Source organism: Bos taurus, chromosome 28 (assembly GCF_002263795.3).
Source record: "Bos taurus isolate L1 Dominette 01449 registration number 42190680 breed Hereford chromosome 28, ARS-UCD2.0, whole genome shotgun sequence".
In the NCBI taxonomy this organism is placed as follows: domain Eukaryota; kingdom Metazoa; phylum Chordata; class Mammalia; order Artiodactyla; family Bovidae; genus Bos; species Bos taurus.
Genome location: NC_037355.1, coordinates 3,504,635 through 3,510,672, shown reverse-complemented (window position 1 = coordinate 3,510,672; position 6,038 = coordinate 3,504,635).

Sequence of the window (6,038 nt, the reverse complement as noted above, 5' to 3'; positions counted from 1 at the left end):
TAACAGAAGCAGAAGAGCCATCAGCAGATGAATGGATAAGAAAGCTGTGGTACATATACACAAGGGAGTATTACTCAGCCATTAAAAAGAATACATTTGAATCAGTTCTAATGGGGTGGATGAAACTGGAGCCTATTATACAGAGTGAAGTTAGCCAGAAAGAAAAACACCAATACAGTATACTAACGCATATATATGGAATTTAGAAAGATGGTAACAATAACCCTGTGTACGAGACAGCAAAAGAGACACTGATGTATAGAACAGTCTTATGGACTCTGTGGGAGAGGGAGAGGGCGGGAAGATTTGGGAGAATGGCATTGAAACATGTAAAATGTCATGTATGAAATGAGTTACCAGTCCAGGTTCGATGCACGATACTGGATGCTTGGGGCTAGTGCACTGGGACGACCCAGAGGGATGGTATGGGGAGGGAGGAGGGAGGAGGGTTCAGGATGGGGAACACATGTATACCTGTGGCGGATTCATTTTGATATTTGGCAAAACTAATACAATATTGTAAAGTTTAAAAATAAAATAAAATTTAAAAAAACAAATAAAAAATTAAAAAAAAGAAGAGAATAAGAAGAGGTGGCAAGAATACACAGAAGAACTGTAGAAAAAAGATCTTCATGACCAAGATAATCACAATGATGTGATCACTCACCTAGAGCCTGACTTCCTGGAATATGAAGTCAAGGGGGCCTTAGGAAGCATCACTACTAACAAAGCTAGTGGAGGTGATGGAACTCCAGTTGAGCTATTTCAAATCCTGAAAGATGATGCTGTGAAAGTACTGCATTCAATATGCCAACTAATTTGGAAAACTCAGCAGTGGCCACAGGACTGGAAAAGGTCAGTTTTCATTCTGATCCCAAAGAAAGGCAATGCCAAAGAATGCTCAAACTACCACACAATTGCACTCATCTCACATGCTAGCAAAGTAATGCTCAAAATTCTCCAAGCCAGACTTCAGCAATATGTGAACCGTGAACTTCCAGATTTTCAAGCTGCTTTTAGAAAAGGCAGAGGAACCAGAGATCAAATTGCCAACATCTGCTGGATCATGGAAAAAGCAAGAGAGTTCCAGAAAAACATCTATTTCTGCTTTATTGACTATGCCAAAGCCTTTGACTGTGTGGATCACAAGAAACTGTGGGAAATTCTGAAAGAGAAGGGAATACCAGACCACCTGACCTGCCTCTTGAGAAACTTGTATGCAGGTCAAAAAGCACAGTTAGAGCTGGACATGGAACAACAGATTGGCTCCAAATAGGAAAAGGAGTACATCAAGGCTGTATATTGTCACCCTGCTTATTTAGCTTATATGCAGAGTACATCATGAAAAATGCTGGACTGGAAGAAGCACAACCTGGAATCAAGATTGCCGGGAGAGATATCAATAACCTCAGATATGCAGATGACACCACGCTATGGCAGAAAGTGAAGAAGAACTAAAGAGCTTCTTGATGAAAGTGAAAGAGGAGATAGAAAAAGTTGGCTTAAAGCTCAACATTCAGAAAACTAAGATTATGGCATCTGGTCCCATCACTTCATGGGAAATAGATGGGGAAACAGTGGAAACAGTGTCAGACTTTATTTTTTGGGGCTTCAAAATCACTGCAGATGGTGACTGCAGCCATGAAATGAAAAGACACTTATTGCTTGGAGGGAAAGTTATGACCAACCTAGACAGCATATTAAAAAGCAGAGACATTACTTTGTCAACAAAGGTCCATCTAGTCAAGGCAATGGTTTTTCCAGTGGTCATGTGTGGATGTGAGAGTTGGACTATAAAGAAAGCTGAGCTCTGAAGAATTGATGCTGTTGAACTGTGGTGTTGGAGAAGACTCTTGAGAGTCCCTTGGACTGCAAGGAGATCCAACCAGTCCATCCTAAAGGAAATCAGTCCTGGATGTTCATTGGAAGGACTGATGTTGAAGCTGAAACTACAATACATTGGCTGCCTGATGCAAAGAGCCGACTTATTTGAAAAGACCCTGATGCTGGGAAATATTGAAGGCAAGAGAAGGGGACGATAGAGGATAAGATAGATGGCATCACCGACTCAATGGACATGGGTTTGGGTGAACTCCGGGAGTTGGTCATGGACAGGGAGGCCTGGCATGCTGTGGTTCATTGGGTCGCAAAGAGTCGGACATGACTGAGCGACTGAACTGAACTGAGACTGTGGCCTTCCAGGCTTCTCTGTCAGAGAGGGGGTCTCCAGGCAAGAATACTGGAGCCTATTGGCCAATATTGGTTGCCATACCCTTCTAGAGCACTGTATTTCCTGCTGCCCTTGCCGCTAAATCCCTTGCATAACTGGTGCTGCCAGAACCCATGCAACCCAAGCTCCACACTTGGGCCTCTCAGGGGCAAACACAAGTCCTCCAGGGCAGCCTCAGGAGCTAAACCCCAGTGGATGATGACCCTCATGTAGAGGTGGAAATAAAACCACAATTGAAACCCAGGGGCAGTATGGCTGAGGAAAGAGACCCCAAACCTTCCCACCAGCTGCACAAGATGCATATTAAATCCACGCGATCAACTAGGCAGAGCTCCTACAAAAGAAAACACACTAGCTCTGATAGCTGTGGACATTGGAGGCAAGAACACACAGGAGTAGGACCAGACTAGAATCTGAGCTGCCCCCACAGCAGGTCCAGAGACCAGTACAGTGCTGGAAGGCATCCTAGGGAGGTGAGGTGGGCTGTGATTCCCAGCAAGGGAAAGGACTCTGACACCAGTGACTCAGGAAAAACATTTATTATTCTTATTTTTTGACTTGTCCTGTAGATTCTTTTGGATTTGTTTTTCTTTTTTTCCCCTCTGTGGTAGTTGTCAAATTTATTGGCACTAAGAAATGCAATTAAGTTTTTGAGCTTTTTTTCCCCTCAGTCACATTTTTTTATTGTTGTCATAAACCTCTGCCTCTACACTGGGCTTTTGCAGTTCTGTTGAGTTTCCCTCTTTTTTTTTTGGTCTCTTTTTAAAATTTTAAACCTATTATTATTTTTTTTTTACATTTATTCCTTTGTTTGCATTTCCTACTGTTCTTTTCCTTTTGCAGTTAATCTTGAATGTATATAAATCTTCTTTATCTACCTCTATTTAACTCTGCATATCTATTCTTTCTTTCTTTTCTTTCTTTCGTTTCCTCTCAAGATGTTTGTTAGTTTTGTTTTCACTGCTTTATATCCCACTTAGCACCTTGATTTAGTTTTGTTTTCCAGTTTTTGCTTTAGTTAGTTTTGTTCTTAACTGGTAAATATAATTTTTGATTTTGCTTATTTGCCAGGTCAATCTACTGTACTTTATTTTTGTTGGACTGTTTTCACTTTGCTCATGGGTGTATATGTATAAGCATATATTCTATTATTTTAATTGTTATTTGACTGATTTTGTAACTGCCATTTATCTGGGGTTCATCTTTGGTTTCTTTGTTTTAATCTCACTTAATTCTATAAAAACCACTGTGGAATCTTCATTCCTGACCAGAGGTCAAGCCCTGAGCCTTTGGAGTGGGAGCACCAAATCCAGGACCCTAGACTACCAGAAAACTAACCCTGCTGCTAAATCGCTTCAGTCATGTCTGACTCTGTGTGACCCCATAGACAGCAGCCTACCAGGGTCCCCCGTCCCTGGGATCCTCCAGGCAAGAACACTGGAGTGGGTTGCCATTTCCTTCTCCAATGCATGAAAGTGAAAAGTGAAAGCGAAGTCGCTCAGTCGTGTCCGACTGCTAGCGACCCCATGGACTGCAGCCTACCAGGCTCCCCTGTCCATGGGATCTTCCAGGCAAGAGTACTGGAGTGGGTTGCCGTTGCCATTTCTGAAAACTAACCCTAGGGAGTATCAAATAGTGAGAACTCGGACAAAGGAAACCACTTGAATATAAGACCTGGCATCACCCAACCACCAGTAGCACCCTGTGCAGGACGCCTCATCTAAACAACAAACAAAACAAAAATACAAACCCAATCATCAGCAGACATGATTACCACCTCTCTCAGCCTAGCCCATCAGAGGAAAAACAAACAAAAAAACAAAAACTCAGCACAAAGCTCACCCTATCAGAAGCTCAAACAAATCACTGAACCAACCTTAGAAAGGTAGAAACCAAAAGGAAGGAAGAAGTCAGCCTTCTTCAAGGAAAGAATTCAACTTTCCTTGAAGCCTGGGAAAGTGAGACCTCAAACACAATAAGTTAAAAAAAAGAAAGAAAAGGCAGAGAAATACTGCACAAATGAAGGAACAAACTAGAAACACAGAAGTCCAAATAAATGTAGAGGAAATAGGCAAATCACCTGGAAAAGAATTGAGAATAATGATAGTAAAGATGATCAAAAACCTTGTAAACAAAATGGAGAAAATGCAAGAATCAATTAACAAAGACCTAGAAGAATTAAAGAATAAACATACAGAGACAAATGACACAATTACTGGAATTAAAAATACTCTAGAAGGAATCAATAGCAGAATATTTGAAGCAGAAGAATGAATCAGTGACCTGGAACATAAAATGGTGGAAATAACTTCTCAAGAAAAGAATAAAGTAAAAAGAATGAAAAGAGCTGAGGACAGTCTCAGAGACCTCAGGGACAATATCAAATGCACCAACGTTCAAGTTATAGGGGTCCCAGAAGAAGAAGAGAAAAAGAAAGGGTATGAGAATATTTTTGAAGAGTTTATAGTTGAAAATTTCCCAACATGGAAAAGGAAATAGTCAATCAAGTCCAAGAGGCACAGAGTCCCAAACAGGATAAACCCAAGGAGAAACATGCCAAGATACATACTAATCAAACTGCTGCTGCTGCTAAGTCGCTTCAGTCGTGTCGGACTCTGTGCGACCCCATAGACAGCAGCCCACCAGGCTCCCCCGTCCCTGGGATTCTCCAGGCAAGAACACTGGAGTGGGTTGCCATTTCCTTCTCTGATGCATAAAAGTGAAAAGTGAAAGTGAAGTCGCTCAGTCGTGTCCGACTCTTAGAGACCCCATGGACTGCAGCCCACCAGGGTCCTCCGTCCATGGGATTTTCCAGGCAAGAGTACTGGAGTGGGGTGCTATTGCCTTCTCCGACTAATCAAACTAACAAAGACTAAACACAAAGAAAGCATATTAAAGGCATTAAGGGAGAAGCAACAAGTAACATACAAGGGAAACCCCATACACTAACAGCTGATCTTTCAGCAGAAACTCTGCAGGCCAAAAGGGAATGGCAGGATATATTTAAAGTACTGAAAGGGGGAAAATCTACAACCAAGATTACTGTACCTGGCAAAGATCTCATTCAAAATTGATGGAGAAATTAAAAGCTTTTCAGACAAGCAAAAGCTAAGAGATTTCAGTACCACCAAACCAACTTTACAACAAATGTTAAAGGGACTTATCTAGTTAATAAATACAAGAGAAGAAAAAAGATCTACAAAATCAACCCAAACAATTAATAAAATGGCAATAGGAACATACATATCAATAATTACTTTAAATATAAATGGATTAAATGCTCCAACCAAAAGGCACAGACTGGCTGAATGGATACAAAAACAAGACCCATATATATGCTGTCTACAAGAAACCCACTTCAGACCTCAAGACACATATAGACTGAAAGTGAGAGGATGGAAAAATATATTCCATGTAAATGGGAAGCAAAAGAAAGCTGGAGTAGCAATCCTCATATCAGACAAAATAGACCTTAAAATAAAGAATATTACAAGAGATAAGGAAAGACACTACATAATAATCAAGGGAACAATCCAAGAGGAAGACATAACAATTGTAAATATCTATGCATCCAACATAGGAGCACCTCAATACATAAGACAAACACTAACAGACATAAAAGGAGAAATTGACAGTAACACAATAATAGTAGGAGATTTTAATACCCTACTCACACCAGTGGACAGATCATCAAAACAGAAAATTAATACAGGAACACAAGTCTTAAATGGTACATTAGACGAGATGGATCTCATTGATATCTTCAGGACATTCCATTCAAATGCAGAAGAATACACCTTCTTCTCTA